We start from the raw sequence: 11,042 nt of genomic DNA, 5'->3' as shown, positions 1-11,042 counted from the left end.
CCTATCCCACAGTGCCATAATAAAAAAAAAAAAAACAAAAAACAGCATGGTACTGGCACAAAAACAGACGGGTAGATCAGTAGAACAGAATAGAGGACCCAGCTGTAAGCCCAAGTAGCTATAGCCACCTGATATTTGATAAAAATGCCAAAAATACTCATTGGAGAAAAGACAGCCTCTTCAGCAAATGGTGTTGGAAAAACTGGATATGTATCTGTAGAAGGATGAAAATAGATCCTTCTCTCTCTCCATGCACAAGAATTAAGTCCAAATGGATTAAAGACCTTAACATCAGACTGGAAACTCAAACAGCTAGAGGAAAAAGTAAGGGAAACCATTCAACATATTGGTCTTGGCAAAGACTTTCTGAATACAACCCCATTTGCTCAGGCAATAAACCCACAGATTAACCACTGGGACCTTATGAAATTACAAAATTACTGCAAAGGAAACTGTGAATAAAGTGAGTTTCTTTTTAAACATTCACATGATCAAATTGAAATGTGCTCATTCTCCTTCCTAACATACCAGAGAAAGTGGTTCAAATTGATAAATGCATGAATAGTCTCAAAAATTAAAACAAAGTATTTTCTAATATAAGAAACAGACATTTATAGTTCAAAGAAACATAAAGAACAAGGGACACATGCCATTTTCTTATAAGCAAGTGTTAAATGGAAAAACAAACAAACAACAAAAAAAAAAAAAGACAGAGACACGGGTGTCTCAAGCACCCAGACTTTACAGGAACTTGACTCCTGTCATAGATCTCTAATCTCACATCTTTCCTTTATGCCACACAAGCTCTAGAGTTCTACATCAATCTTTTCTGGGCTTTGTATATACTTATTGCATTTTCATGAATAAAATCATCTATCTCTTATGCTAATTCTAAACATTGACCTTGTTATATGAAGTTCACTTTCACTTGAACCCTCCCTCCCATTCCAGCCACAATGTCACTTTGAGTACTCACATATGTTACCTGCTGGCCAGCCAAAGCTCTTCCACTTCTCTAAATATACCCTGTGACTCTGTGTCTTTGCTCTGTCCATTCACATTCTTCTGTGTGCAGTGCTAACTCCTCATTGTGCTATTCAAAATACTGTCCCATCTCCCTGGGAAGTTCTTGGGAGCCATAGAGCAAAAGCCTCTCCATTTTGCCTAGGCCTGCTTGTAAGTTGACTCATTATTTAAAAAGCTGGCCATCCAGCTTTCTGTTAGGTACTTCTGGAATGTCAGTCAACAGACTGCTTACAGAGTCTTATCTTTTGCAATAAGCCAGGTTATGGTCAGGCTTCTGGGCACTAGGCAACCAAAAGTGCCTCCATCTTGAGTAATGACTCCATTTTGTGATAAGTTGTCTGTTCTGGAAAGTCACAAAGCCTGCAGCTGTTTGTTAAAGTTGTTAATCTTGTGGCTTTAAGGCCGGGGGCCTTATCCTGCTGAACATCTTGTGGCCTTGGGCCTATGACCTTATCCTGTCAAAATAGAACTGCAGCAATACCTAAACTACTGACAAACTTCCCTGTTCTGCTGTATAAAAGGTGCCCTGAAAAAAAAAAATAATGCAGCTTGATCAGAGTCCTGTCTTGCTGTTGGTTCCTTGTGTCTCTTGTCCTTCCATTTCAGGTTCTTTAGGGTCTGCGCTCCCACTGAAGCCCAGCTTCCCGGGGCAGGAAGTGTCTAATATATCAAGACAAAATCATGCACTCCATGAAGTTTTCCTTAATCCCCCAAATAAAGCTAACAATCCTTTCTCTTCATTCCTAATTTAGGTCCTATATGTATGCCTAACAGCAAACAATGTGGTTATATTACTCATTCATTTATTTAATTACTTATTTCTTTATCTTGTACCAAAATCTACAAACTCATTCTGGTATGAAAGATCCATGAAAGCAGATACACTGCCTTAGTCTCATCTACCTGACTCATATTTAGAACAATGCTTGACATAGTGAGGACACTTATAGATGTCAATATTTCAATACTTGAGGAATAAATTGATGAAAAGTAAATTCTATCTAAAATGTCTCTAGCACATTGGGAAAGTATGACAATATAGACAGAAATTGTCATTGTTTCTGATTCAGGTTTAGAAATACAAGCACATAAGCATAAATGAAATTCTGCATCTCAACAGGAAAATACTAATTGAATAAAGTTAATAAGAGAAACTGTGCTTAATCATATTACATGACTAGATCAATAGAGGAAATTGCCAAATGTCTTAGCATTTCTTTTTGTATATTAATAGAAACCCTATAATAAATTGTCAGTGTTTTATAGGAAAAAAAATTAGATACTATTGCAGCCAAGGAATCCATACTTGATTGTAAAACTTTTCACTGATTACAAAAAAAAAGCACAAATCCCTATAATATTGGTATAAAAAGTATGGCTTTCATGTAAGTAAGCTAAAACAGCACGTTACTGACAGGTTAATCCTGAGCATACAATTAATAGAAATATTCTGCTTTACAATATTGAATAAGTACATTTGTTTTAGTGTGGTGGCTTGTTAGTCTTCTGTAGCAATTGTAAAACATCAAACAATGCTTTCTTAGAGCTTCAACAATGAAACAATGTTGCCAAAGGAACTTTTTCTGACAACTTATTTTTCCAGTTGAATATGTTGCTGAAGTAACACTTGTTCTGACTTAAGGCTACCAGGGTGGTCCTTCACCACTGGTCATCAGGGAGGTTGAGAAACAATAGCACAAAAGTAGAGGTCAAGGTGGTTGCTGGCCACTTGCAGTTCACTCCTCAAAGTCAGAAACACAATTAAACTGGACAAACTCTCTCCCCATTTTTACCTATGTTCTTTTTAGGCCTTTCCTCATTAGAAACTAGTAAATTTACTTTACTTATAAAGTCTACTATTCTTCTGTTAAAATTTCATCATACTCATAAATCTAACATTTTCACATAAAAATCTCTACAAAGACCTAAGTAGTTGAGAATGATATTTCAATAATCTAGCTCTCTAAATTTATAAATGATCAAATATTGTCACTCAGAAAAACTTGACAGCTGTATGAATCTTAATTAAATATTATTCTCAAAGATGTCTATTTCATGTTGTTTATGAACTCAGCTGAAAGGCCACTGTGTTAAGAAGTTATCTGTGAAATCTGGTTAGAGGATATACCTCATATTACTTAGACTTAATTAATCAAAGCATACTGGTGACAATTTGGGTATTGGATCCTACTGGAAGTGGTTAATTGTTGGGGGCAGGCTTATGGGTGTTAGAGCCAGCTTCCCTTTGTCAGTATTTGGCACACTCCTCTGTTGTTGTCTATCTGATGTTGACTAGGAGGTGATGTCTGCTCTTGACTCATGCCATTTTACCCTGCCATCATGGAGTTTCCCTTGAGTCTGTAAGCCAAAATAAACCCTTTGCATCCATAAACTGATCTTGATGGAGTGCTTTCTGTCAGGAATGCTAAGCTGACTACAACTGGAAGTGAACAAGGGCCCTTTGATTGAATTTGAGTCCTACTTAATGGGATGAAATTCATGCCTGATACTGAAAAAAAAAAAAAAAAAAGGCAAAAGCCTATGGTTGAGATCATAAGCTTGAGGGAGGAAACTACAACTATTGTTTGGCTAAATGGAGATATTTGTGACCACCAAATTCCCTTACAGATATCTATATTTATACCTATATATTAGTGTATCACTTTTTGTTAGAGAAGCTTTTTTTTTCAGATGGCATTGACTTCTGGGGAGACAGATAACTTGCCTAAGTACTGAGAAGAAGTGACAATTGTGTGTTCAGCACAAAATAAGACATCTCTATCACAATCTCACTGGGCAAAGGACCATTGAAGAAATGGCAGTAAGAATGTAAGAGCTAATGGCTGAGAAGGATTGCTTTGGAATGCTGTCTTCCAGAGGCTGAGTGGCTGATCCCTTCACAAACTTACAGTGGATGTTGTTACCTTCATAACAGCTGAATATTGGGCCCATTAAAATGTTATTTTGAATGATGGAGGGCAAAATAAGAAAATAAACAAATAGAGACGTAAAATAGAAGAGGGAATAGTTGGATATAAGAGGGTTTACACTTAAACATGGATATAAGAATTAAGAGGACAAAGGAGGTGATGAAAATGTACTGTGACCAGGATACATATGTATAGAGGGTGTCAATAAAATATATCAATGCAGTTTTATTGGCTATAGTGTCATATGTATAAAATTTATATAACTGATAAAGTTTTAAAACCGTGGCTAGTTCAGGCTTCCAATGTGATAGTGTTCTCTCAGTTGATTCCAAGGAAAAACACATCCTTAACCTGCATCCTCACCCTCTCCACTCATATCACATGTGTCCATCACTGAAGTTGCCATAATTTTCTAATATTATCATAAGTCATTTATTAATTTGCTCTCCCTATTTCTCATTTTTTAACCTTACCTTAGGACTAATATCTTCTCATAACCAATAAACATGCATTTTACCTTTTATACCTTCTAGTTGTGTAACTTTGGGCAAATGAGTTGACTTTTCAGCTCAAATGTTTGTTTGTAAGAAAGGAATGGTATGGCATCCATTTACATATAATAGATGGACATAGGTGAATAGAACTAGCTTCAAAAATATCAGTGACCTTTTCTTCTCTCTCCAAATTGGCCTACCCAAAATTTCCCTCAAAACTACACTTAAGTCTTTTCTGAAATCTCAAATCTCCTTTTCTGGAAGTCTCTTCTTTTCCCTCAAGTTCTCCTCAGTTATTCTCCAACATAATTATTCTTCTTTATTTCCTCACCATCTTTAGCACTTTAAAAAACAGTGTGAAATCCTCAAAATTAACATATTTTCTATATTCTGAAAGATTGCCACTCACCCTCTAAATAGTGTTTGTGTGATATTTGATCCACACAGCAAAGGTGAGCACCCCTGGTTCCTTGCTGTTGTCATGCTCCAGATCAAGACTCATTAAAGGGCAGAAAGAACACTGATGGGTTTTGATTGACTGCACAGGAGGACCTGCAGGTTTGTTGCTATAAAACAGAGCAAAGCAGTAGTATGGTATTTGAGTGAACATGAAATACTATAGTACAGCCTTAGAATAATGAAATGAAGTATTTAATTACCTTGGTGTGCATCTTTCAGAAATTTCAATTATTAATTGGTATGAAAGTGACTTCTCTATAAGATGAAGCCTCATCCATAATCTACAGGAATTCTTGGCCATAGAAACAAGGTGAACAGCATGGAACTTTAAACATTCTAGTAGCAGCACTGAAAACAATAACCTCAATCATATTTATTAAATATAACACATCCAAGATATTTATAGTAATAATCAACAAAAGATGAAGGATTTTATATTTTTTCAATCCCTCCAGCCTTCTAAATATGCTGCATTTTGTACTCAGATTACATCTTCTTACTAGCTATTTTGAGATTGTTGACTGCTTTATTGCAGAGAACAGTCCTTGATATTAATTGATGGGCTGGAGAAATAGCTTAGCAGTTAAGACGCTTGTCTGCTAATCCTAAGGACCCATGTTTAACTTTCTAGATCCCATGTTAGCCAGCCACATACAAGTGAGGCAAGTGCAAGGTCACACATGCCAACTAGGTGGCACAAGTGTCTGGAATTTGATTACAGTGACTGAGGCCTTGGCATACAAAAATTTCTCTATCTAAAAAACAAATTAAAAAAAGTGATTGCTTTCTATGCCTAACATTCAGTCACAGAGCTACAAGTAGGTTGCAAAATGTTCATGCTGTTGATAAGCATAATTATATTCATAGTAGCCTGACAACAGTTCCTTCATAGACAGACATCCATATCCTAATGCCTGGATTCAGGAATGCTTTACACAGCAACACAGAACTATTACATATGATTAAATCAAAGCTCTAGGGATGGAAACAGTGTTCTAGGTTATCAGGATGAGCTCTAAGTGGAATGACAACCATCTTTAGAGCAGAAATTAAAGTTAAGCCTCTATGGGGGCTCATACCTCTGATCCCAGCATACTTGAGACTGATATCAGAGGACCGACATAAGTTGGAGGCCAGCCTGAGACAACAGAGTGAGTTTCACATCAACCAAGGCCAGAGTGAGATCCTATACTCCCCACCAAAAGAAAGAAAAGGCAGAAGGTGAGGCTGGAGTAACATAGCTGTGAGCCAAAGAATGTTGACATTTTCAGAAGCTAAAAGAAGCAAGGAACAAATGTGCTCCTAGATCCTCCAGAGCCAATGAGGTATTGCTGACACCACCCAGCAGTGTGTACATGTTTTGATCTCCCAGAATCCAAAGCTGTGAGAAATAAGTTTGTGTTGTGCTAAGCCACAAGTTTGTAATATCAGCTGTTGAAATTGAAACACAAGTCCTTGGGTACTAAAATAATGCACTGCTCATTTCTTTGTTATCAATGTCCAATCACTGGACTGGCAATTAAATCTGCATCGAATATTACTGCTAAAAGGGTTTTTCTAGTTCATTCATATTTTTCTTTTTTCTTTATTTTTTTTCTATAAATTTTGTTAATTAGTTTTGTATTCAGTGAATATAGTCAAGTTGGTACCTGTGGGGAGCTGCAGAGGAGCTGCAGCTACTTTTTGACTTCGGGAGCTACAGGTGGTCTTTAATCTCTTAACACAAAGGCCTTATCCTACAGCCTAGGTGAGAAGGCAGCCCAGGTGAGATGATGGCAGTTACATAGGCATCATTTAACATAAGGCATAGGCACCTGATAGAGGGGTGTTACCACATGGCCCTGGTAAAGCTGACCTTAGGCATTGTCAAGAACGTTCTATCTTTCTTATATAAGCTTGTGTCTGCCTGAATAAACCTGAGCCTTGATCAGAACTTGTCTTGGCTTCATTCCTTATGTTCTTGTCTCATATTCATTCCCACTCCCTCCTTCAGGGTCTGTTTCAACCTTCGTGCTGCAGGCCGGCTGGCACAGGTACCATGGTTAGGCTCATCCATGTTCTTCCCCCTCCCCCTAGCCCTTCCTTGTTGAGGTATAGGGGTCATGCATTGTGGAGTTAGCCCACAGTTATGGGTAAGAGAAATGTCTGTGTGTATCATGACCCAAAGTGTGGCTCTGACATTCTTTCCACCCCCTCTTCTGAAAAATTTCCCTGAGCCATGTTGGGTTCATTTTTGGTCTGCTTCAATGATGAGGTATTGGGAGCCTCTGTGTCTCTGGATATCTGGAGTTGATTATGCTCTATGTTGATCTCCTTCACCCATGAGCTGGTAATGGTTTCAAATACTACCTACATGCTGAAAATTTCAGAATTTGTATTGCATTGCTTTTAACATCCCCTTGAGCCCTAAACTAATATTCTCAAGAATTTACTAGTATTTCCTCCTGGATGGATCAGAATCTAAACATGATCTCCAAGTTGAACTCATGGTCATATTCAACAGAGTCCCCAGGTTCCCTCCATCAGTTAACAGACCAGTCACACATACCTAGGGTGACCTTAGCTCCTGGTTTGCTTAAATGGCCCTTGGTTATCCTTGCATTTGTTTAATATTAAGAATGATAGTTATTGAAAAAAAATTAATTGATTTAATTTATTTCAAAATAATCTCAGTTTGGTAAATCTTTGTAGTTTGATTTCCAGTTTTCAAAATGATGTCAACTACTTGTGTACAAGAGAAAACATTTTGGAGAAAAAAAAAAAAGAGCATACAATTAATCAATAATGCAATACTGGTTTCTTTCTCTTATCTATTTCATAAAGCATGACATTACATGCTAGAAAACAATGAAATATTGTCAGACAGAGCTCAGACCTCTAGCTACTATTAGCCTTAGATAATAGAACTTCATAGTGGTGCCCAGGCTAGTCACTATGTATCCCAATTTATGCCTGGCTTGTACAAGGACTGGTTGTTTTCAAATTGAGAAGCATCTGCTTAAGTGGGGATCATAAGGAATATGGGGAAATATAGATATGTACATGAAACGGATGGAGAAAATAGTCTTAAGGGTAATATTATTGGCTATAGGCAGCTTTAGCAGCATGTTAATACTTTTTATCCCATGTATTATGTTATATATGTACAACTAATCACTTAATTACTTATACTTTTGTTTTTCAATAAATACCTCTCAGCAGCAACAAACCAAGAAATTAAAAGTTAGAGAAATACTAGTTTAATACAAAAGTCTAATAGTAAAGATGGATGAACAAATAACCTACATAAAACATTTGTTGACATTTCTCCTCTACCATATGTGGGGAATGAAGTTATTATTGACCACATAATAACCAGATCATGAACCTGCAGGAATAGCATTATGTAATTATTTATGTTTGTCAGTACTGTTACCTATCAGTATAAGAAACTGAGTTTTCATTTAGATTAAGTATGTCCTTAGGACATAACTTGGAGGATTAAATTTTAATAAGCAACAATTTATTCATGAGTGCCCAAAGATTTTTTCTGTGATTTAACTTGGTTGTGAAATAGCCTACAAGAACATAGTCATTTAATTTACTTGCATTAAGCCTATAACTTTTCTGAATTTATACCTTCTGTAACTTCTCTTTCAAAATAGCTATTTAGAAAAAATTGGAGCTACAAGTAGAAACTTAAAATAATTTAAATTATGGACACAAATTGTTAGCATTTAATTCTGATTTCTGTCTTGTAACATTGTAGTTATAAATTATAGATTTGTATGCATGAAGAAACTTTGGAATCTTCTGGGATTTATATTAAAACTGAGGATAACAATTATCATGGATTTGGTGATGATGAGTATAGTATTAAGTTTTGGCTTTTTTTTTAATTTAAGATTTTATTTTATTTTATTTTAATGTCTTTTGTTCATTTTTATTTATTTATTTGAGAGTGACAGAGAGAGAGAGGGAGAGAGAGAGAAACAAATAGAGAGAGAATGGCCGCGCCAGGGCTTCAAGCCACTGCAAACGAACTCCAGATGCGTGCGCCATCTTGTGCATCTGGCTAATGTGGGTCCTGGGGAATCGAGCCTCGAACTGGGGTCCTTAGGTTTCACAGGCAAGAGCTTAACCGCTAAGCCATCTCTCCAGCCCATGTTTTGGCTTTCTTAATGCTATGATATTAGTCTGCAGATAGGTGGGATTTTGAGGACATTACTAATAAAAAAGAACGAAATTTAATATAAATCACTTGTCCAGACAGTTTCCTTAGGTAAAGGAGGATTCAAACATAAGACAAATTTAGTATTCTTAACACTTTTTATGGATATGATTAATGAGGCTATCTAAGTTCAGTTGGTATACACAGAATATATTTGGTATCTTTACTCTCTAAATTATATTCTCATATTTTCATGTCTAAATGAGTTCTAATTTGCCCTTTTATTATTGATGGTGTGTGTGTGTGTGTGTGTGTGTGTGTGTGTGTGTGTGTGCATGTGTTCACTTCTTCTGTTGGTTTTATTTATTATTGTCATTGTTTTAGCTTGTGAAGTAGGTCTGGCTAGCCTCAAACTCATGATCTTCCTGCCTCGTCATTTTGTGTACTTGAGATTGTAGACATAAACCACCATTCCTGGCTTACTGTACCTTATTAAAACATTTTTCCCCAAGTGGTTGGCTTGAGAAATCTTGTTTTGTCATTGTTAGAACCTTCAAGCATATACTGCTGACATCAACATAGGGAAATACTCTGAGCTCCATTTTGCTGTGTAAACAGTCAATAGATCTTTTAATTTTGTCACTGGAAAAGCCAGTAATGAACACACAGTAAAATAAGTGTGAGCTATCTGCCAGGGTACTGTGCTTCCGGCCTGCTTCCCAGGCCCGCCCTGATTGTTTGGCCGCATGCTCTATCGACTGCTGCCATAGCAGTCCCAGGGGCACCCTTTGGCTTTCTAACGTGAGCTGACATTTGCACTGCTTTCAGATATGGTGTTTAAAATATAACCGTGATTTTTTTACACAGGTTTAAAGAAAAAGATCCTGGCATACACTTCTTTTTCATTTGGGAATGGCAATACATTATCAATGACAAACTTTTAAAAATATAATATGTTTCCTCTTTAAGTTACCTTCAAATTAAATTGTAAATAAATGTATGATAAAATTTCAAAGCACTGCATTTATATTGGAAAATTCTTTTTCTTAAAGTTACATTTTTAAAAACACAGCCTTAAAGAACTATTCTACAGTGGATAAATAAGAATTTTATATACTTGTTACTCTGAAATTAAGCTTCTTAATCTATGTCTTGATTTAATGTGCTATCTTTAGCATCACTTTGTGGTTATATTATGGGTATGTTACACTACTTGTTAGAAAGTTCCTCACAAAAAAAGTTCTAGTTTTTAAACTGGTTTATTCTGTGTTGAGCCATCTCTCTCTCCAACCCTCATATTTTCAAAATCAAAATCCTTATAATGTTACACTACCAGAAAGTATCTGGTTTATGTTTTTTTGTTTGTTTGTGGTGGTTTTTTTTTTTGTTTGTTTGTTTTGATTTTTCCAGGTAGGGTTTCATGCTAGCTCAGGTTGACCTGGAATTTACTATGTAGTCTTAGGGTGGCCTTGAACTCATGGCAATCCTCCTTCCTCTGCCTCCCAAGTGCTGGGATTAAAGGTGTGTGCCATCATGCCTGGCCATTTTATCTTTTAAACATTGATGTGGTATGTATTATTCTTAGTTGCTTATATGTATATATCACATATTTTACTTTACTTTGTATTGGCTAGGTATCTGTAAGATTATTTGAACTTCTGATAAGTAAATGCAAGTATTGTGATCATTGAGGTTTTGTTTTAAATAAACTTGAAAAGATAAAATAGTCTATAATTCTCCCCTTTTAATGTTTTCCTAAATGTTACATTGTTTAAATAGCAGCATTTCCAAAGGTTTTTTTTTTTTTTTTTTTTTTTTTTTTTTTTTTTTGAGATAGCGTCTCATTCTAGATCATGACCTGAAATTCACTGGGTGGCCTCAAACTCATGGAGATCCTCCTACCTCTGCCACCCAAGTGCTGGGATTAAAGGTTTGTGCCACCATGCCTGGTCAAAGGTTTTAATGAATGTTTTAAGACAAGGA

The sequence above is a fragment of the Jaculus jaculus genome, chromosome 11 (assembly GCF_020740685.1).
Source record: "Jaculus jaculus isolate mJacJac1 chromosome 11, mJacJac1.mat.Y.cur, whole genome shotgun sequence".
NCBI lineage: Eukaryota > Metazoa > Chordata > Mammalia > Rodentia > Dipodidae > Jaculus > Jaculus jaculus.
Note: the sequence above shows the minus strand (reverse complement) of the source record.